Source organism: Silene latifolia, chromosome 2 (genome assembly GCF_048544455.1).
Source record: "Silene latifolia isolate original U9 population chromosome 2, ASM4854445v1, whole genome shotgun sequence".
NCBI lineage: Eukaryota > Viridiplantae > Streptophyta > Magnoliopsida > Caryophyllales > Caryophyllaceae > Silene > Silene latifolia.
Genome location: NC_133527.1, coordinates 97933148 through 97957489, shown reverse-complemented (window position 1 = coordinate 97957489; position 24342 = coordinate 97933148).

The window sequence follows — 24342 nt, the reverse complement described above, 5'->3', positions numbered from 1 at the left end:
AATATAACATGTAAACATAAGAATATGAATATGAATAACACATAGCCTTAGCATATATATGTTAGACAATCGTGCTTATCATGTGAACAACAATATAACAACACATAGTCCTAGCCTGTGAATACTAGACCGACTCATACTACACTATCATGTGAATCACATAACATCCAGGAATCCAAACTCTATCAACCATAGCCGGCTTGCATCTCACCTTCTATGATTCATAGAATCATCAAACAAGAAAGGACAATATATCTATAGACATGCATAAGTTACTAGTACAGTCAATAGTCACTTTGTAACTCGAGTCTATACCACGAGGTAGGGAAGCTAGTATTTTGGCTCAGAGGTTAATATGAATAAAACATGGCCAAGATACGACTCAACCCTAATCCTAGACTGCGCAGACCTAGAGAAATGCGGATAAAACCACCGCACCCAAGACTCATGATAAAACCACATGAGTACCCTAAGGAGTCCGCCAAAGGGTTGGCTAGTACTTAGGCTGACCATCTCCTCACAAAATAAGCAGAAAGGTCATGCCCCAGCTTGGATATAAACCCACCAAGCCAGGAACACAAAGGTTATTAAGCCGCAAACATACACTCGTCAAAGACTATAATGGCCTATCTATGGTGAGGGCCGAAATACTCACCTAGGACCTAGTTCCAGCTAGTCCCAGCTTGAATACTTTAGCCCACACCACATAAGACAAGTAGGATACCCAATTAACCATAAAAGGGACAAAGAGTCCAAACTTGTACACACAAAAGATCATACACACCCTAGTATATGAAAGGTTACGCAAGAGCATATTCAGCTGACAATCCAACAATATCTCCAATATCAATAATAATCCAAATTCCAGCTAACCGTTAATCTCATAATTCATGAGAACAAGCTAAAATGGCAAAGAGGCAACAAGACTCAAGCATAAGGCATCCAAAGCATCCAACAACCAACATGTGAAATGATAATTACAAATATCAAGGCATAACATAAAACCTCCAATAACAACCAATCTCACCTCAAAGACAAACCCTCGACCCGAGTCCCGCAATGGGTCATCGGTCAAATCGAGTCGATTTGGTTTAAACCTAGTTTGACCAAACTCGTTCGGTCAACTGCCCACTCGTAGTCTTGGCCTACTTTGGCCCAAATCACAAATTTTATCGCAATATTATTCTCATGCTATTTCCAATTTCTATCATGTGAAAAACGAAAGTAACACATTATCAATCACCTAAACACTTAACAAACAACAAGCACAACATTAACTACTAATGTGACATTAATTCGTCGAGTAACTCGGAATAGTTACCTTAAGTTAGAAAAAGGCAAATAATCCTTAAGAAAGCTTCTAAAACCCAAAATTACTCTTCATCTTCAACCACATATGAGCCACCTAAATTAATTATGTGAAAGGACGATATTATCGAATTATCGTTATATAAAATAAGAGACGGTTATTTAATTATATTTTAAATGACCCAAGCCTACACTACGAGCACCCATAGCCACGGCTCTTGGACCGTTTGAGCAGTCCTAAACGCGACTTCACGAGCAGCCATACCTGGCCTCACAACCCGCCACCACACAGCCCATAACAGCTCAGTTTTCAGACGGAAATAAGAAAGTTGGCTCAAACCACCAACCAAACAATGACCAAAACCAAGTATAAGACCATCTCACAGCCCTCTTTTTACAATTAGACACAAAACAATCGTAGTTAAAATCCCAAATAGCATCCTAAAACAATCCCTACATGTCAGCATACACCGTCTTAAATATACCACTTACTAGCTAGTATCCCAAATGATCCCTAGAGGTCAGTATACACCGTCTCAATCATCTCCACATATCAGTATACACCGTCTCAACTATACAACAAACTAATTAACATCCATAAGGATCCCTATATATAATTATACACCGTCTCAATTATAAAACAGACTAACCAGCATTCGAAATAAACATATTTTACAAGTAATATTGAGTAACCTATCATTGTTACCTTTTTCCGATTGAACTAATCATTTATGACTAACAAATCTTATACAAGACCGTCTATCTTAGCATCTACAACCGTCTTATAATAAATAAAGCTGAAATTATAAATTGGGTTTGTAGAAATACATAACGAAAATGAATGTTACTTACATCGGAATGACGAGAACGACGAGAGGAGCGCTATGGAACAAAAATCATTGGAAACGGATGAGAAACGGAGCATCAGGACGACTTATAGACAAAAATTTAAACGAAAGAAAAAGAAGAACAAAGAAGAAGGAAATAGAAGAAAGGAAGAAGACGTGAGGAATGATAATAATGAGACACCAGGTAGCTTGCTAGCTACTAATTATACGTACGTTTCTTCATCGTTAAGTAATTTCGCTCGTTTTTAAAACCTTCTCGAGTTAATAAAATCGGTTTTAGTAAAAGTTTCAGTAATAAAACGGAATCAATAATAAATAAATTTAATGAGTGAAAATAAAATAAACTCAGCTAGTTAACGTAAATAATACAATATCAGGTTGAATCGGAATTATTAGCGATTTTTACAAAACTAACGGATATTAATAAAAATTGCTAATTTAGTGAAATAAGCTCAAAATAGCTAATTGGACGGTTTTGTTCCCAAAATCCATCTCGGGTTCACTTAAAACAACTTTCATAAGGACTCGTAAAGAAACGGAAACTATTAAATAAATAAACTCGAACTAATTTCAATAAACTCGAACTAACTTTAAATAAACTTATTAATGATTTTTAAAATTAACGTATCGAATTATGATGAAATTAATTAATTAGCTAAGCATATATATATAAATCGTTAAATGATGTAATTAAATTCAAAATAGCAATTAAAAGAATTTTATCCAACTTAATAAAATACGGGGTGTTACACCAAATGGCCGATAGATCGACGAAGACACCATTAGGGATATGGGAAGATGTTCCCGTACGAATTGGGAAATTTTTCATCCCGGTGGACTTTGTCATTGTTGACATGGAAGAAGACTCCAACATTCCAATCATTCAAGGAAGACCTTTCTTACACACCGCGGGTGCGGTGATTGATGTAAAACATGGAGAGCTCACTCTAGAAGTGGGAGATGAGAGCATAACTTTCAATCTTGACAAGACCATGAGAGCTCCCCGTTTGCATGAACCATGTTTTATGATCGATCATTATAGCCGGAAGGATGATAGGAAGAAGTCGGAACTCCAATGGAAGAAGAAAATTGAAGATGCTCCATTCAAAGAGCAAGTGAATTGTAACAAAGAGAGCTTACAAAGCTCACCAAAATCAAGCAATGAAGAAGATGGCCTCATTGGCCAAGAAAAGAAAATGGGAGAGTTGTCTCTATCAACTCAAGAGATATTTAGTGATCAAGTAGATGAAGTGTGTGGTCTTTGGGACGATGAATTTGAAGGGATTTTCAATCCCAACATCTGCAATGCTATCAATCAAGACTGACAACAAGGGAAAAGATCTATTGAAGAACTTTATCACGACAATGAACAAGCTTTTGATTAGTTCTTCAAGGTGTTGAGCAACATCAACAACGCCTTGGACATGCCCCCTTGACATCTCACCAAGAATGAGAGTTTGGTGGAGTCCTCCCTAAACCACCATTTGTAAATATTTCTAACTCCCTAACTCACATTTTAATTCTTGAATTGCATTTTTGTCATTTTTGGATTTTTATGCCTTGATCAAGGTAATTATCATTTTTGAGAGAAGTGAGGGAGGGACTAATGATTTCAATTGATGCGTAGTGCTTTAGCTTAGTGTGGGGATAACAATTGCCTAGGCTATTCATGCCTTAGTAGTTCCCCCACAATGAAGAACACGAGATTTTGAAGAATGAAAAATGACAAGGGATATGCAAGGTACACGGATGGAATTGAATCCGGGTAAAAGGGGCAGAATCCGAGCGGTTTCAAGAGAATCCGTCCGTCTTCAGGCAACCCGGGCGGCTGAATTTTTGAAATTTTGGGACTGTTAGAAAATCCGGGCGTCCTGCAATAGAATCCGCCCGTCTTCAGAAATCCGCCCGTCCTGCAAGAGAAGACGCCCGTCTTTTTGGCTGAGAAAAATAAGAAAAATCTCTGGAAAGGAATCCGCCCGTCTTCTCTGAAAGACGCTTGTCCCGCATTTACAGATCCGCGCGTCTTTGTTAGAATCCGCCCGTCTTTAGGCGAGAATTTCTCAACCCATCCAGACAGAATCTGGCTGTCCCGAAGGAAAGCCGCCCGTCTTCCCCCTGCATTTCAAATATTTCGGGTCTTTTATAAACCCCCTCCCACATTCATTTCTTCATTCCTTCATTCAAAACACTACGGGTAAACCCCAAAACTCAAAACCCTCATCCTCTCCATCACAAAAACAATATTTCCTCAGCCACATTCATCAAAATCAAATCAAATCTTCCATTTAACAAAAATAAATCACTCCTCTTTTAACAAAAATCAAACCAAGCACCAAATCTTCAACCTTTGAGTCAATTTTTGAATTTATAAAGGCAAAGCCTTTCATCTTTAAATTGATTTGGGTACACTTGAAAATTGAAGATTTTCACTCCTTTCTTGGTTCAAGCATCACTGGCAAGGAAAAAAGGAGCAACAAAGGCACCAAAGGCAAAGGCACTCTCAACAAGACAAAAGAGTCTTCAAGCAAAGAAAGCCTCATTGGCTATGGTGGTAGCTAGCTCAAACTTGGAAGTGCAACAATAACAACCTCCCTTGGAAGCAACAACATCTACTACTCCGAAAATTGCTCAACTTTCGAACTATCTGGAGGTAATTTTGATTTCCAAATCCCATAGGGACACTTTTGCCAAGTATGCTAGAAAATCATTTCTATCCACCAAGTTTATTTGTGAAGATGCCTTAGATAAGTTGGGTGTCCTTGAGCAAACTAGAGCCTTCTTTAAAGCCATGGGGTTGGAGAAATTGTTTACAACAAAAGAATTGACATACCCCTCCCTTACCTTAGAATTCTTGAGTTCTTTGAAAGTTAATAAGGTAGAGACTATGGAAAGCATCGAGTTCCGCCTAGCTAATGTTAGTAGGCGCATCTCCTTTGAGGAAATGAGTAAAGCTTTGGGTCTTAGTGATTCACCGAGTTATTTCAAGAATGTTGGAAAGTATGACCCCGCTCCTCTTTGGGAGGCGATTTCCGGAAGGAAATTTGAGAACTATCATGCTAGCCGCGCTCTATTAGTCCACCATCCGGGCATTAGAGTGTGGCACAAGGTCATAGGGAACACCATCATTGCAAGAAAAGACACCAACCACTTTACCATACTCGATTTTGTTCTTCTTGAGTCGGCCTTAAACATTGGAAGGGAATTCACCAAGCCTTTCAACTCTCTAAGGCTTTTGGTGGATAGATGGCTAAATGTTGATTGTGGGAAGCAAGGCACTACCGTTATTGTGAATGGAGGTCTAGTCACTCTTTTGGCTAAGTACTTTGATCCGAACTTCAACAAGGATAGCAAGTATGTGGCGAAAAAGGGTGGTCATCTCATTGATATTGATACTATGATAAACAAATACAAGTGGGTCTCTCATAAACCTCTTGACACCAAGTATGGATGGCTCACTAGTGAGGCTAGATCTTTTACTTTGCCTTCGAAGATTTGTCGTTTAAGTGTCCATCGGACCAACTATCTCCTTCCCCTCTCAAAAGAGGCCGAATACATTATTCGACAACAAAAGGGTGAAATTTAAATGCCCTCCTCTTCCATTGTCACACCACCCTATCCTTTCAAGTACCAAGAGCTCAAACCCGAAGGTGTTGAAGCAAGCAAAGATTATATGACTCTTCTTATGCAAGAGATGCACAAGCAAGCTTTCAAGGACCGGGAAGATGCTTACTTAGCCCAATATCCACCCCTCCTTCATTTAGCTAGGCAAGGACTACTTGATCCTTTATGTCCTTTGCCTAGTTGGACGGATAGGTAAGTCTTCTTTCCGAGTGCATCTAGGGGTGAGATTTCGGGTGACGATGAGGTTGTCGGTGATGCGGTTGATGAAAGCATTGATGAAGAGGCTAGTGAAGAAGAAAAAGAGGATGATGAACAAAGTGAACAAGAAAGTGAAGAGGGAAGTGGTGATGAGTCTACTTCTATTGAGGATGATGATGATAGTGATGATATGATGGAAGATTAGCAAGCTTTGGAGGCTCCTACCCTCTTGAGGTTTGTCAATTTCTCTCTTTGTTTTATTTATTTATCTTGATCATTGTTGGAGTAGTCCTAGCAACATAGAGGACTAACACCTTGGCCCCATTGAGGTGTTCTCATTTTATTGTTCCCACTTTTGAAAATCCAAAATGACAAATTTAGTTTCATGCATTGCATCGTGTGTGCATGAACTACACCCAACCTTAGGACATTAGCAATAATGTCTAACTCGGTTTGGGGAAGTACATACATACACAACGGGAGGTAATCTAAATTATCCTCTCCGTCATAAACAAAAACCCATGCATCATGTAGTGTAGATTAGTGTAGCTTGCATTTAGTGTAGAAATCATGCATCATGTTTGCATAATTTCCCATCATTTTGGCCATTGAGGACAATGACCATATTAGTGTGGGGATGGGGAATTCTAGCTTAACTTTTATTCAAAAATCCAAAAAAATTTAAAATTTTCGAAAAAACCATAAAAATTTCGAAAAGTTGAAAAACCAAAAACAAGTTCATTTCCTTCGTAGTGTAGTCATGTATATATTGTATATATTGTGTTTGTTTTACCCTTACTCACATTGATCGACTATGCCACATCCGAGACATGAGGATATTGAAGACCGCATGGTATGATATTTCCAATCTCCTTTTTCCTCTTTATGTTAATGACTATGTGGCTTTATTTTGATTGATGCGGTATAACAATGTGAACTTAGGACTTGCATTTAGTTTATATGTCACATTAGTTTGTAGAATCATTTGCATTAGGATGTTTATATGTTAGTTGCATCATGGCATGTAGTTTGCATGTTAGAAAATTTTGTGAAACCGTGTACTTGGGAAGCTTGACAAGTATATATAGGCCCTAGTAGATGTTTTTTCTTTTTAAGACTTTGCTTGTTAGAATACTTGTAAAACACCCTAGGATGTGTCATGCTAGTATCCTTTGACCCATGGATTAAGGCCTAGTTAAGAGTACCTTGTGGTGTGATAACTCCTTGGCTACCGTTTATTCCAAGGTGACCCTTGAAACCATGCATCCATCCATCCATCATCCATGTTCTACCACATTTTTGTCAACAAAGGGAATGGGCACAAAAAGAAATCAATTTGAGTTCAATGAAATGAAAAGTGAAAGAAATTTTGCAAAAAAATGCATCAAATGAAAAGAGGAGCAAAAATAGAACTCCTAAAGCTTCAAATATAAGCCACCCTCACTACATATGGGGTGACTTTGAAAATGTTCAAAAGAAATGCAAAGAAAAGTTGAAAGTTGTCAAGTGTTGAAATGCCAAAAATCAAAAAGAAATGGCAAAAGAAAGTGTTCTCAAATGATATATGCCACATGAAATTGGGGGGAAAACAAAAATGAAAGCAAACTCCCAAAGTGAAACTCAAATGTCTATTGATCCCTTTATCCATCGTATCCATTTTTGTGCATGGTAGAGAGGGGACGACCCTTCTTCTTGTCTAGGCAAGAGGGGGAATTCCCCGATCCTCCAGTGTTTCTAACACCATAGGGAGTCTACTCTTGACAAAAGCATTTAACGATTGAGGACGAAGGTACCCTAGCTTGACACAACTTGGAGGTGATTTATTGGTATCCTTCTAGGCTTAGTAGTTTGAACAAATTGCATCTATGAAGGAGTGTGTACCCTTGAATTGCTTCCCTTGTAGATAATTTCCGCCACTTAGATGAGGAAAGTGGCTATTCTTTTGTAGATGCATCCATTATTTGTTTTGTGTGCTTAATGTTTCGATGTGTCGCCATTTTGGCAAGACCCACCTTGCCTTGCAAGAAGGCATCCTACCTCATGGTTGTCTTGTTGTGAGTTGAAGGGGCGGAGTGAGACCCGCTAATTGTCTCATATCGGCTATGTTAATAGGTTAGTTTAAATAATGGTCCTAGTCTTTGTCACCTCTTTACTCGGGACGAGCAAAGGTTCGGTTTTGGAATATTTGATGTGACCATAATTAGAGCATATTTAGTCCCCGAATTAGCCTTGTTCCCATGCTTTTTAGTGCATATTTGGGTCATTTATTGTCTTTAGTTCTTTGTTTTGCATACTCTTTGAGGTTTTGTGTCCTTGGTAGGAAAGGAGTGCAAACCTTGCATTTTCATGGCAAAATGAGACTAAATTGATTGAATTCAATGACCAAGCATCAAGGAGAGACAATATTAGAAGGCCTTTGTACATACTATAGTAGATGGGCAATGATGAGAAAAGATCCTTGCATCCCCGAGGAAATCCCCAAGGATTTTATGAAGAAAAGGGAAGAAAAGAAGAAGAAAGCACGCTGCATGACAATCCGTGCGTCTTCCCAAGAAGACGCCCGTCCTCCACCTTCACAATCCGTGCGTCTTCCTTACAAGATGCCCGGGCAGCAACCCCAGAAGACGCCCATCTTCTCCCAAAGACGCCCGAGCATCAACTCACGAATCCGGCCGTCCCGAGCCTAAGACGCACGGATTCCCAGACAGCACAACTTCGTTTCTTCAAGCTTCAAGAAACATGCCCATCCTTCCGAAAATACCGGCGTTTCCTTAAGTAGGGACTTAATCGTCATTTAAGCCCTTAGTTAACCCTAATTCCTACACCTAATCCCCACTATAAATACCCCATTAGTCTAATTGGAATAGCATGTTTTTCTTAGCAATCTCTAGTGTAGTTAATATCAATCAAATCTCTCTTTAATTTTGTAATCAACAATTAATCAAGTTTTAATACAAGTTTTATTTCCTTAATCTCTCTTTTGTTCATCCTTTATTTTGGGTAATTGAAGATTATTTGGGTTATTATTGGGAGATTGACAACCTCTCAATCAAGCATCAAGTACTTCTTTTATTCTTTGCTTTATTATTGGAATCATTAGTAGGTATAATTCTCTTAATCCCTTTTTAATTATTGTTAATTACTTTCATTTATTCATCATGTTTCACTTTGTTGGTATGATTGACAACCTTGCTAGCATGTTCAACATGATAATGAGTGAGTAGTCACCTAGCTAGGGTTAATGGGTAGTTAGGGGAAACCAACATGGGGAATGATTCATGCATAAATTAATATGCTTTCATGGTTTATATGCTTGCTTGTTTTGATCTCAACTCATGCACATGTTATGTTTGATGAAATGCGAGCCTATGAATCCTTGCATTTTTTTACCCATCACCTATCTTTTCAATGAGACTTGTAAGACATAAACCAACTCGAGTCTCATTAGACCATGCATGTTGTTGAGTAGGGAAGACTAAGTCGACTTGTAGGTGTTGTACAATCTAATCGATTCGGCTCCGGGACCCAAACTTTCCTAGGATTGTAAGATATAACCCAACTCAATCCATCACAACAATAATTGCTTGCTTATAATTTGAGAACATGTTTGTATGATCAATTCCCATGAATCCCCTATGACCCCATGATACCCTAGTGCTTTTTATCAATTGTTTACAACCCTTTTAATTCATCTTGCTTGTTTACTTTCATTGCTATTTAGTTTAGTGACCTTCTACATCAACCCAAATTGTGACACCCCTAAGACACCACTAGTTGCAATAGAAATCTCATCTCAATTCCCGTCCCTTAGGATCCGACCTTTACTTGCCTCTTTACTAATTGTAGAGTTGTTTGTGAAGCTATAAATTGTGTTTTGGTCTAGGTGCTCCTAACGACAAGTTACCGAAAAGATTTAGTCCGACCACTTGGGATCCGACCTTTACTTACCTCTTTACTAATAGTAGAGTAGTTTGTGAAGTTATAAATATTGTTTTGGTTTAGGTGCTCCTAACGACAAGTAATTGAAAATGATAGTCCGACCAGTTCACCCGTCCTGGGTACTGGGATGCCAGTCCTGAGTACTGAGACTCCCGCATTTCGCAACAGCATAAAATTTTTCTATGACAATAGATGTGGACGTGCGTCTCTAGGGATGGTACGCCCATGCTTAGCATTCGGGATGCCCGTCCTGAGTGCTGGGACGCCCGAATTTTGCTTCAGCTAAAATTCTTTCATTCTTCTTTGCTCCAGCTCCCACGAGTCGAGGCCAACTCGTGGGGATCCTCCTTTTCGCTCTTCTATGGCTTCTTCCTTCGTTGAGTGATATAGGCTCTTTATTAGCCTAGGCAAAGCTTCCCCACACTTGAATTTAAAATCATTCCCATATCAAAATTGATTAGTAACCCTCCCTTACTTGCTCTCATGTTAAAAATTGTGCTTAAAACAAGGAATTAAAATGCAATGCAATGTAGGTTAAGTGGAAGAAAGTAAGTTAGTATATTTACAAGTGGTGGTTTAGGGAGGACTCTACCAAACTCTCCTCCATTTTAATTCTTGATCATGGTGGTAGAGGCTCAAGGCAGATGGCCTTAACTTCTCTTACGAAAGCTCCTTCATAATAAAGCTTGATACGTTGACCATTGACTTTGAATAGATTCCCATCTTCCGACATTAGCTCAAAGTCTCCATACTTTCCAACATTTGTTATCACAAAGGGACCCGTCCATCGTGAATTCAACTTTCCGGGGAAGAGCCGATATCGAGAGTTAAATAGAAGGACTTTGTCTCCCTTGTGCAATGCCTTTTGCTTGATTCTCTTGTCATGAAGCAATTTGGCACGTTCTTTGTTGATCTTTGCATTCTCATATGAGTGAAGTCGAAACTCTTCCGACTCTTCTATTTGCAAGATCCTCTTCTCTCCACTTAGCTTAAGATCAAGATTGAGAGCTTTGATTGCCCAAAAGGCTTTTTATTCCAATTGAAGTCGCAAGTGACAAGCCGTTCCATAGACTAGCTTATAAGGTGAAGCTCCTATAGGGGTCTTATAGGCCGTCCTATAAGCCTAAAGAGTGTCATCAAGTTTCATGTTCCAATCCTTACGAGTCTTGTTAACAACCTTCTCAAGAATTTCCTTGATCTCTCTATTTGAAACTTTGACTTGTCGCTTGTTTGAGGATGGTATCCCAAGCCGGTTCTATTTTGAACACCATACTTTGTTAAGAGAGATTCAAGTTTCTTTTTATGGAAGTGTGTTCCACTATCACTAATAATTGCTCTAGGAACTCCAATCCTTGGGAAGATCACTTTTCTTAGGAGTTTGGTCACCGTCTTTGCATCGTCAGTTAGATTAGCAGTTGCTTCTACCCACTTTGATACGTAATCAACGACAACTAGAATATACTTGTTGCCTTGGGACGATACAAAGGGACGTTGGTAATCAATTCCCCAAACATCAAATTATTTCAACCTCCAATATACCTCGTTGTGGCATCTTATTCCTCCAAGATATGTTCACGGTTCTTTGGCAAAAATCACAATGAAGGATAAACTCCCTAGCATCTTCAAACATGGCGGGCCAATAGAAGCCCGATTGTAGGACTTTGGCAACCGTCCTTCTTGCTCCATGGTGTCCTCCATATAAGGATGAGTGGGCACCTTCCAAAACTCCTTGAACTTCCCATTGTGGCACACACTTACGGTAAAGACCATCACTACGTGCTTTGTAGAGATTGGGATCATCCCAAAAAATACTTCTTCACTTCAAATAAGAATCTCTTTCGTTGATTGTAGTTCAAATTCGAAGGAAGAACTCCTCCCACAATGTAGTTTACAAAATCGGAAAACCATGGTGTTGTGTGTTGTTCGAGTTGTGTGTGGATAGCCTTTAGAACATCATCGGGAATAGAATCATTAATTGGTGTATCTTCTTCATTGTTGTGAAACCGATTCCTTGACAAGTGATTCGCAACTACGTTCTCGGCTCCTTTCTTGTCTCTTATATCTAAGTCAAATTCTTGGAGCAACAATATCCACCTCAACAAGCGTGGCTTTGATTATTTCTTCACCAAGAGATGTCTAAGAGCACGATGGTCTGAGAACACTATCAACTTTGATCCAAGTAGATGGAGAGGAACTTGTCCAAATCATACACTATAGCAAGAAGTTCATTTTCCGTGGTATCATAGTTGACTTGTGTGGCATCAAGGGTTTTGATTATATAGTATATTGCATGTAAAGCTTTCCCAACCCATTGACCAAGAACCGCGCCAATGGCATAGTTACTTGTATCACACATTATCTCGAAAGGCAACTCCCAATTAGGTGGTTGAATAATCGGTGCCGAAATTAGAGCTTCTTTGATCCTATCAAAAGCCTCAACACACTCATGAGTAAATTGGAATTGGGCATCTTTAAGCAAAAGTTGAGTGAGGGGTTGCAATTTTGTAAAAATCTTCTATGAAACGTCGGTAAAACTCTGCATGATCGAGAAAACTCCGCACCCATTTGACATTCACGGGTGGCGGCAATTTCTCTATCACCGCAAATTTAGCTTTATCAACCTCGTTGCCCATTTTTGAAATCAAATTACCGAAGACAATGCCTTCATTGACCATGAAATGACATTTTTCCCAATTTAAAACAAGGCTAACATCTTCACATTTTTGTAAGACAAGTGACAAGTTATGCAAACATGACTCAAAATCTTTCCTATAGATACTAAAATCATCCATAAATACTTCCATTATGGTTTCTAAGTAGTCCTAAAGGACACTCATCATGCAACGTTTAAATGTGGCGGGAGCATTATATAGCCCAAAGGGCATTCTCCTATAGGCAAATGTACCACAAGGGCATGTGAAGGTGGTCTTGTGTTGGTCATCCAGGTGTATCGGGATTTGGAAGAATCGAGAATACCCATCTAGGTAGCAAAATAATTTGTTAGAGGAAAGCCTCTCAAGCATTTGATCAATGAATGGGAGAGGGAAATGATCCTTTCTTGTTGCAGAATTCAACTTACGATAATCAATACACATTCACTAACCGGTGATCTTCCTTGTGGGTATTAGCTCGTTCTTATCATTTTTTACCACCGTGGTACCTCCTTTCTTAGGTACCACTTGAATGGGGCTAACCCACAAGGAATCCGATATGGGATAAATGATTCCCGCATCAAGCAATTTCATAACCTCCGTTTTTACAATTTCTTGTATATGGGGATTTAGTTTCCTTTGTCCTTGAATAGTGGGTCTATGGTCTTCCTCTAGATGAATCCTATGCATGCAAAAGTCGGGGCTTATTCCCTTAAGGTCATCTAGACTATAACCTATAGCCTTTTCATGTTCTTTCAACACACCAATCTAACTTTCTAATTGACATTCATCAAGTTTTTCATTGACAACCACGGGTTTGGTTTTAGACTCATCAAGGTAAGCATACTTTAAATTTGGGGGAAGAGGTTTTAAAGATGGTGTTTGTACCTCAATTTCTAACTTTGTTGGTTCATTGGGAATACATTCCACCTCCATTACGCTTTTCATCTCTATTACACTTTCTACCCTCATTGCTTGTTCAACCTTGATGGGTTGTGATGATTCTTTGAGGATGGATTGCTCATACGTGAGCTCTTTGTTGGCTAGAGCGGCCTCAAGAAGATCTACTTCCAATGCCCAATGTTTACCGTTGGTCTCACTTGCTTCCAAGGCCAACAAAGCTTCCAAAGGGTCTTTGATGAGAGTAGAACTCGCATGGTCCTCTACAAAAAATCTATAAGGTCCATCTTACAATGTAAACTAAGAGAAAAGGTGAGAAGTACCTTGAGGAAATGTTTTTCCTTAAGGCATAGAAAGACACAACTAAAAACAAAGATTGATAACAATTCAATTGAACACCGTCTCCGGCAACGGTGCCATTTTGATGGGTCGTGTCGTTGTACGCCCTCAAACAACATTTATAGTCTCCACAAACTACTCTTAGTAGAGAAGTAAGTAAAGGTCGGATCCCAAGGGATAGGTATCGGACTAAGCTATCAAATGCAAGTAGTTATGCCTTAGAGTGACAATTTAGTTTGGATTGAGATGGTTATCTAAACTACTAGGCAAGGTAAATATAAACAATTGGAAAACAAAGCAAGTAAAGTAACAAAGCAAGTAAAGTAAATGGGAATATAAAAAATTGATAAAAGACACTAGGGTATCATGGGTTCATAAGAGAATCATGGTGAGATCACATAAAACAAGTTTCATAGATGCAAGCAAATTATTATTGTAGTTGAATTGAGTTATTTATATCTTAGAATTCCTAGGATGTTTTGGGTCTCGGAGCCGAGTCGTTCAAGACTTTACAACTCCTACAAGTCGACTTAATTCTCCCTATTCAACTATATGCATGGTTTAGCGAGCCTCGAGTTAGTTTATTTCTTACAAGTCTTGTTGAAAGGATAAGAGATTCATGCTAGGTTTTCAATCAAGCATTTCATCAAGCATAACGTATGGATAAGTTGAAACTACAACAAACAAGCAATCATATGAACATATTAAGTAATTATCTACCCCATGATTAACACCCCTAATCCCCCACTAACCCTAGTTAAAGAACTACTCACTCATTATCATGGTGAACATGCTAACAATGGTGTCAATCATATTAACAAGTCAAAACATGATTAAAGAGTAAAAAAAGGATTAAGTAAAGAGTAAGAAAATTGTACCAAACTTATGATGAACAAATTGAAAGGAAAGGATAATAGAATAGAACTTGATTGATGAATGAAGAGTTGTCAATTCTTCAATAAACCCAAATAATCTTCAAATTACCCAACTAGATGTAAGAATTCTTCAACAATAATTAAGAAAGGATTAAGATGTAATTAAACTAATTGATCTCTAATATACTCTAATGACTTTATGCTAATCTTCTATTACAAGGGATTATTTATACTAAGTACAAGTATTAGGTTAACTAAGGGCTTCAATGACAATTAAGTCCCTAAAATTAATTTAACGCCTTGCAAGTCTTGCTTTAGGACGCTCGACCTGCTGCTGTTGTCCGCTCATGCTGCTTCAAAGGACGCTCGACCTGCCTTTGAGACGCTCGGGCTATTTTTGGGAAGCCCGTCCTTAGTAATGGGACGCCCGATCCGGCTCTAGGTCGCCCGTCCTTCCATGCAGATTTCCTTCTTCTTCATTTGGCTTCCTCATGATCTGTGGGGATCATTGAGGAGTCGTGGGGGTCCTTCATCATTGCCCATTTATTTATTCTATGTATATAGGCCTTTAGTGTCGGTCTCCTATTTGATGCTTCGTCGTTAGATGCGATCAATTTAGCTCTATTTTGCTCCATATACGCAAGGCTACCGTTGCGTCCCTACAAAGGGCACAAAACCTCATAGAATATGCAAAGTAGGAAGCTTAAGATAGAGACGACCCTAATACATGCTAGGAAGAATATGAACGAGGCTAGTTAAGGGACTAAATGTGCGTAAAAATGAGTCACAACAACCTATTTACTACTGGCCATTTGCTTTCACTACGGCAACGTATTTAATTAATCGTATGCCAACACCCACCCTTAATAATGCTCCCCCCTACCTTAAACTATTCAATCGCAGTCCAAATTACACCAAATTAAAAGCCTTTGAGTGTCTTTGTTATCCCTGGTTAAGACCATACACCGCTCACAAATTGTCTCCTCGCTCGATTCAATGTGTTTTTGTAGGTTACTCAGCAGCCCAAAATGCGTACCACTGTTTAGATCCCAAAACAAACAGGTTATACACATCTCGACATATTCAATTTGTCCAGACAAAAAACCCCTTCTCTGATTTGTGCAATGTTCCTACCCTTAATATTGCCACTGATGTCTCTCAGTGGTGCACGCTCACTCTTCTGCTTCTATCCTCTCCTTCCGCTACTGTAATCTCTGCTAAACTTGCTGAAACACCTGCTCCTGACATGCCTACTACTCCTGCCATTACCTCTGTCACCACGGCTGGCACACCTTCCTCTTCCACCCCTCCTCGTTCTACCCCAACTCCCCTTCCTCGTGCTGTCACCCGCTTATCCAACAACATCATTAAGCCTAACCCTAAGTATGCTAAGACGACAATTCTACCCTCCTCTTGTCTCCCCTCTGTTGCCAAGGAAGCCTTAGTTGACACCAATTGGCGCGCTGCAATGAAGGTTGAATAACAAGCTCTTATAAAAAATTATACCTGAACTCTTATCCCTCGTCTTCCTACCTGTAATGTCGTTGGGTGTAAATGAGTTTATCGCATCAAGTATAACCCAACTCAATTGACAAATATAAAGCTCGTTTTGTCGCTAAAGGATTTCACCAACGTTTGGGCATTGATTTTTCCGAAACCTATAGTCCCGTTTGTTAAACCCTCCAGCATCTGTCTCATTCTTTCCATTCTTATCAGTCGTGGTTAGCATCTCCGTCATTTGGATGTCAACAATGCTTTCCTTCAAGGCTCTCTCAATGAAACTGTTTACATGGCTTAACCTCCGGGGTTTATTGAACCTTCTCTCCCGACTCACGTGTGCAAGCTCTCTAAACCAATATACGGCCTGGAGCAAGCACCTCGTGCCTGGTACAATGAACTCCGCTCTTTTCTCATCTCTTACGGTTTCACTAATTCTATTGCAAACCCATCTTTATTTATCTTTTCTACAAAAGAACATTGTCTTCCACCTACATGTTTATGTTGACGACATCATCGTCATGGGCTCCTCCTCCTCACATATCACTACGTTTATCACTTCTCTTCGCAACCACTTGGTTCTCCGTCGTACTGTCTTGGTGTTGAGGTCACTCCGAATTGTCATTGTCTGCACTTATCCTAAACGAAATATATAACTGAACTCCTCTCTCGTTATAACCTTCTTGATTGTAATCCTACACCAACCCCTATGATTACCTACCCTGCCCTAACCCGGTCCCACGGATCTTCCATCATCAACCCCACTGATTACCGTGCCATTCTTGGCTCCCTTCAATACCTCTCCCTCACCCGTCCTACTTTTTCCTTCACTGTTAATAAGCTTGCTCAGTTTTTACAGGACCCTCAAGGGTATCACTGGACTGCAATGAAACATCTCTTACGTTATCTTAAAGGTACTTTTAATCTTGGTCTTCAACTTTTTACTAACACACTGTCGAATCAACATGCATTTTGTGACGCAGATTGGGCTAACGATAAGGACGACTACGTCTTGACTACTGACTATGTCATGTATCGTGGCCGCAATCCTATTTCGTAGGTGTCTCGCAAACAGCGTGCCTTGGCTCTCTCCTCCACTGAGGCCGCGTTTCGGGCTGTTGTAACTGTTATAGCAGAACTCATGTGGCTACCTTCTCTTCCACAAAAGCTGGGTCTAACATTTTCTTCTTCTCCTGTCATTTATTGTGATAACCTCGGCGTAACGCATTACTCGGCTAATCCTGCGTTTCAATCTATGATGAAGCATTTAGCCTTAGCATTTAATTTTGCCCGTGAGCAATTCGTAATCAGGAACTTCGAGTTACACATATTCGTGGTCAAGACCAACTCGCTAACGTTCTTACAAAGGCTCTACCTCGACCGTGTTTCGAGTCTCTCGTTCTAAGACTCAGTGTAACAATCCCTTCTTACCCGGTCAAGGTAATTGGGAGGTGTTACCATCTCGATTTCCCGAGGCGGTGAAATCGGAGTTGAAATTAAGAAACTATTAATATAAATAAAGTGTTTAGTGGATTACATAAACATAAAAGAATAAGTAAAATTATACAACTCATGACCACTACACTATTCTAGCCTACTATGCTCAACTCGGATGTCATCAAGGCTTGTCCTGTCTCCCCTGTGCTACCAAAGCTAACCAGTACATAACCTGCTCCCCATATGATCGGAAATATCATATGGATCGACACAGGCCACCCCGGAAATAGGTGACAATTACAAAGACACACACGTCAGTTTCAATAAATAAATATAAGACACGATATGATAAGTAAATATGCAACATGCCAAATATATGAATGAGACACGAATATACCATCATCACGCCTGTACCGGGGCACGCTCAGACCTACCCATAACCATCGGTGCAAGGGACACGCCCATGACACCACAACTCACCGCAAAGGTACCGGAACACGCCAACACGTACTGGGTTCAGAAACCAACCGGATCCCCTGCCAGACGTCGTCTCTCAACAACACGAGTCCCTCCGTACTCAAGCCATTAATGTGCACATTCCTCTTGGAGTGGAAAGCTCCAAGAGGCGACTCAAGCGTAAGACGGTATCCAAACCGCCTTACGTCTCCTCAACAACCAAGTACCACTATCAAAGACCTTCGACATATGCAACCATGACCACATGTGACAAATGAAGAACAACAGAAGCATATGACTAATTTATGAAGTTAATCCCTGATCGGTCCGTTTCGTGTTCACAATTAAAGGTGTGGTCGTTGGGTCACGTCCAAATCAAAACACAATTTATAGCTTCACAAACAACTCTACAATTAGTAAAGAGGCAAGTAAAGGTCGGATCCCAAGGGACGGGTATTAAAATGGGATTTCTATTGAAACTAGTGGTGTCTTAGGGGTGTCACAATTTGGGTTGATGTAGAAGGTCACTAAACTAAAATATCAATGAAAATAAACAAGCAAGATGAATTAAAAGGGTTATAAACAATTGATAAAAAGCACTAGGGTGTCATGGGATCATAGGGGAATCATGGGAATTGATCTTACAAACATGTTCTCAAATTATAAGCAAGCAATTATTGTTGTGATGGATTGAGTTGGGTTATATCTTACAATCCTAGGAAAGTTTGGGTCCCGGAGCCGAATCGATTAGATTGTACAACACCTACAAGTCGACTTAATCTTCCCTACTCAACAACATGCATGGTTTAATGAAACTCGAGTTGGTTTATGTCTTACAAGTCTCATTGAAAAGATAGGTGATGGGTAAAATATGCAAGGATTCATAGGCTCGCATTTAATCAAACATAACATGTGCATGAGTTGAGATCAAAACAAGCAAGCAAATAAAACATGAAAGCATATTAATTTAAGCATGAATCATTCCCCATGTTGGTTTCCCTTAATCACCCATTAACCCTAGCTAAGAGACTACTCACTCATTATCATGTTGATCATGCTAGCAAGGTTGTCAATCATACCAAGAAAATGAAACATGATGAATAAATGAAAGTAATTAACAATAATTAAAAAGGGATTAAGAGAATTATACCTACTAATGATTCCAATAATAAAGCAAAGATAAAAGAAGTACTTGATGCTTGATTGAGAGGTTGTCAATCTCCCAATAGTAACCCAAATAATCTTCAATTACCCAAAATAAAGGATGAACAAAAGAGGGATTAAGGAAATAAAACTTGTATTAGAACTTGATTAATTGTTGATTACAAAACTAAATAGAGATTTTATTGATATTAACTACTCTAATTATTGATAAGAAGAACATGCTCTTCTAATTAGACTAATGGGGTATTTATAGTGGAAATTAGGGGGATGCATTAGCGTTAACTAAGGGCTAAACTAGTAATTACACTTTTTAGATTGAGCAGGGAGGAGCCGGTATTTTTCGAAGGAAGGGCTTCTTTCTTTGTAGCTTGGAGAAGAGGAAATCGCGCTGTAGAGGAATCCGAGCGGTTTTGTGTCGGGACGGGCGGATTCTGGCGAAGGAACACGAGCGGATTCAAGAGAATCCGGGCGGATTGTGGTGGCTAAATCCGAGCGTCTTGGTGGAAAACCGCACGAATTGTGCAGGTGGAGGACGGCCAGATTGTAGACAATCCGCACGGATTGTGCCTCAGCAAGACTTCTTCCTCTTTTCTTCCCTTTTCTTCATAAATTCCTTGGGGATTTCCTTGGGGACTCAAGGATCCTTTCTCAACATTTGCTCATCTACTATCATATATACAAAGGCCTTCTAATCTTGTCTCTCCTTGATGCTTGGTCATTGAATTCGATCAATTTAGTCTCGTTTTGCCATGAAAATACAAGATTCTTACTCCTTTCCTACCAAGGGATCAAAATCTCAAAGAATATGCAAAACAAAGAACTAAAGATAAGAAATGACCCCAAATATGCACTAAAAAGCATGGGAACAAGGCTAATTCGGGGGCTAAATATGCGCTAATTATGGTCACATCAATCCAAACATGTTATAAGTCACCATCTCACAAATACAAACATGATACACCAACCGACTCACAAACGCAATAGTGAGGAAAGACACCCCAAATATGCATACAAAATATTGAAACCGAGTAGGATAACCTACCTTTCGTATTCTTCACAAGCTACTCAATCTCGACTCGATTTCGTCTCATAAAATCGTCTCATAAGATCGTCTCATCCTAAACAATTCATACAACACTATCACAATGCATTCTACACTGCCATAATATTAAACCCTTTATTATTAATCACTAATTACTCATATTACATAAGTTAAATACTAATTAATCTCCCTTAGTAAAACCCTAACTTGAGATTAACATAAGACAAAGGAGAAAGGTGAGATTTCGACTTACAAAGGTAGATCGGGAATTAGGAGAGATGTTCCATCATCAATCCAAGCTTGAAGGCCAAGGGGAAGGTTTAGGGAGCATTTAGGGAGAGGCATGAATATTTTAGAGTAAGAAGGAAAGAGGAGAATAATAAAGAGGATAAGAGGTTTGGATAAGATGAAATCATGAAATATCATTTCTTGGGTACTGCACAGTGTCACTCGACCGAGTGCCACTCATTCGGTCGAGTATACTCCTTACTCGACCGAGTACCAGTCACTTGATCCGCTTGAGATTCTACTCGGTCCACTGGAAGTCTACTAGGTCTTGATTAGGTCTTACATGGTCTAGTGGAAGAGTCATCCTTTACTTCAGAGTATACATGGGTCCTCTCACGTGTCCCTAGGTCCTTTGTGGGTCCCAAATTATCCGAGTATTATAATCTTCCCTCTTTGAAAATGAACTTCGTCCCCGAAATTCGCCACTCACTCTCTTTTCCAATTATTCCTCGGTCTTCTCTCAAGTCTCATTCCCGGTTCTCGTGTACTCTCTTACCATTATACTCTATCATAAAGTCTATCGAAGTTCTTGTTGTAATTATCACTCTTATTAACCACACGTGTTTATCATACTTATCGCAAGGTTCTTTGCTCAATTCTCACTACTTTCTCACGTGTTATGCTCTTTCTTTTCATAATTTTCGAATTATTATATTCAGTCCCCCTAAAAGAGAACTTTGTCCCAAAGTTCACCACTAGTCTCACATGATACTCTCCCGGTAATCTACTCGTGTGTCAACTGTTGTGTTCACGAAGGATCCCGACTCACTTGACTATATCCTTATGTCATTCATGACAACTAAGTGTACATCTATACGGTGAGGTTTTAGATATATATATATAGAGAGAGAGAGAGAGGTGAGATCCGGTGAGAACGAACACTCGGTGAGAACGGTGAGAACGATCTTTAAAACCAAATACACGCGCGTCCTTTTTCTCACAACCAAACTTCATCCCTCCCAATCATATTCCTTCTCAAATCCAACCATCGTTCAAATTCCTCCATCACCACCACCACTCTGTCGTCACCACCTACCATCTGTAATCGCCACCGTCGATGATCACCAACAATTCCGTCGAACTGCAGCTTCGTGCACCAGTCGACTCGACACCTCTCACACGCAAGACTCCATCAAAATTCATTTTTCCCAAATCAGCACTCATCACCTAGCGTCGCAATCTATTCACCTGGAATCGGTGTCGGCGACGACCACCAATGAATCGTCGTAATTTTCCCTCCCTCTTCAAACCCTAACCACCAAGGCAAGCAAACCACAGTCGACATCCTCAAGCGACACCATTAAACACCATCAATCTCCATCATTACTGATCTCGATTTTAATTCTTCTGATTTCGAGTTCCACTCAGTGCAGCCGCCGCCTATTTCGCAGACCACCGAGACGACGAAAACAATGGATGGCTCGGACTGAGTTGGGGCGTCGAGCCCTTGATATCCCAATTCGATTGATGGGTTGATTTTACGAGCTTGGTTTACGTATGATAATTTAATATGGTATGTATTAGCTAAAATAATTAGTTCCACATTACTTTCGTGGAGTTTCAAAATGAGATTAGTGTCAGGGAGTTTAATGATGGTACTGGTACTGGAAAGGACAAATGTTAGGGGGTTAAATTTTGATAATTTTTTTATTTCAATCATAAAAAATGCTACAGAGTCTTAGATACATTAATTATCCATTTCTCTCTTGCCTCCTGGCTCTCTGACGCCGACAAACCCTCACCCATCCCCCCTTTCGACTCCTTTAACACAATCTCTCACCAAGTTTTTTGTTTTTTTTAATGGGTTTATCTTGAAATTTTTGTGGTGATTTTTAGATCTTCTCAAATAATTTGATCAAAACAATCATACAGTAGTACCCTTCGAGAAATTTCGATTATGATAGAGATGCTAATGACTGGGATCGAGTTAAGTTGTCGGCACCGGTAACACGAGGCTGGCGATCAGGGATATCGCTGGTATAGTCTGTGTGGCCGCCAGCAAAGTGTGGTGTTTATGTGGTTTGGGGGTATTTGTTATGGCCAGAAAAACGAGAAAGAAGGGTGTGATCGGTCCGCGCGGTGACGCTGATGATGATTGACGGTTGATGAGTGAATTCGGTGTCAAATGTAGGAAGTTGTGTTTGATTATGAATTTGGTTGATTTAGCTAATAGTTTCCGTTGTAATGATATGATTTTAAGTTAAACTGACTTTTTTGTTAAGTATCTTGCAATTTGGATATTGGAGGTACTTTTTCGCAAAATGTTGACAAACACTGATTGCATTAGTATAAGATGAAGGAATGTGATTCAGTGAGTTATAAAATGGATACTTTGGAGGATTTATTTTGGCTGATCGTTTGGATAGTGATGTTTTATTTGTGTGTGTGTGTGTGAACTTTGAGGGAGATTAATTATGTAATTATGGTATTTTTATGTAATTAATTATTAGATATATTAATTATACTATGATATATATTGATCGGAAGTGGGAAAAAGTGTATCTTTTTTTTTTTGGTACATATGAGGGCATAGCCCGAAACTAAGTAATTAAACGACTGGACTCCTTGATTGGCTAACCAATCACTTGCTTTATTAACTTCTCGAAAGACGTGAAAGAGCCTGACTGTCCACCCGGGATCATGGATTAGGCCTTTGCATTTAGAGACGAGATGGCGGATACTATTGCTGACGAGTTGGTCTTCCAAGACGATCTTTACACAAGTAGCATTGTCCATATGAAAAAAGAGTTTGTCAATATTTAGCACCTTTGCTCTTTCGAGTCCCGCAGCAAGTGCCATCATTTCCGCTCTAACTGATGTACATACACCGGCAGAGAACAAATAGGCTGAGATAGAGTTACCAGTTTCGTCCCTGAACACTCCACCACAACCAGCTGGTCCCGGGTTCCCTTTAGATGCTCCATCAGTATTGAGGAGGACCCACCCGTGAGGAGGAGGATGCCAGCGAATGTAGATTTCTTTGCGTAAGGAACCGGTAGCAGGGATAAACAGAGAGAACTTGTCAAAAGCATACTTAGAGGACTCGAATTGCTGGTGAAGTAAGTCAATCGGGAAAGTCGGGTTCTCATGAGACCGTCCAAAGGCAACATTGTTTCTCCATCTCCAAATCCACCAACACGTGATTGCAAATTTCATGGACCAATCTTGCATCCCCGTGTTTAAATTATTTGTAGCATTTGAAGATATCCAATCCGAGAAAGACGAGAGATAGAAGGAGGCAGAGGAGGCAGAAATTCCAAGAGCAGACAAGATTTCACGCGAAATAGGACAATAACGGAGGACGTGATCCATTGTTTCCTCCTTTGCTTGACAACACGGACAGCTAGGGTCGTCAGATAAGTTGCGTCTGACCCTGTTCACATTGCACATAGCTCTTCCATGTGCAGCCAACCTAATCAAAAATTTGATTCGTTGTTGAACGGGCAACTTCCAAATGACGTGCCATTGAACTTGATTGACCTCCGGGAATGGGTCTAAGGCTTTGATAATATTCAAGGCAGACTTGATAGTGAACTTGCCATGAGATGTCCCATTCCAATAGAGGGAATCCACCAAATTGGGGTCTGATGAAAGCGAGAATGAAGCGATCTTCAGTAGGCTATCTCTCGGTAAATAGTTGGCGAAAATGTCCCACTTCCAACCAGTTGCCTCATCCCACATATCACTGACCATTGCTCCAAGTTGAGACTCCGGGATAGTCATCACTGCCCGGTCAGATAAGGTGCCTTCCTCGACCCAAGAGTGGTCCCAAAAGAGAG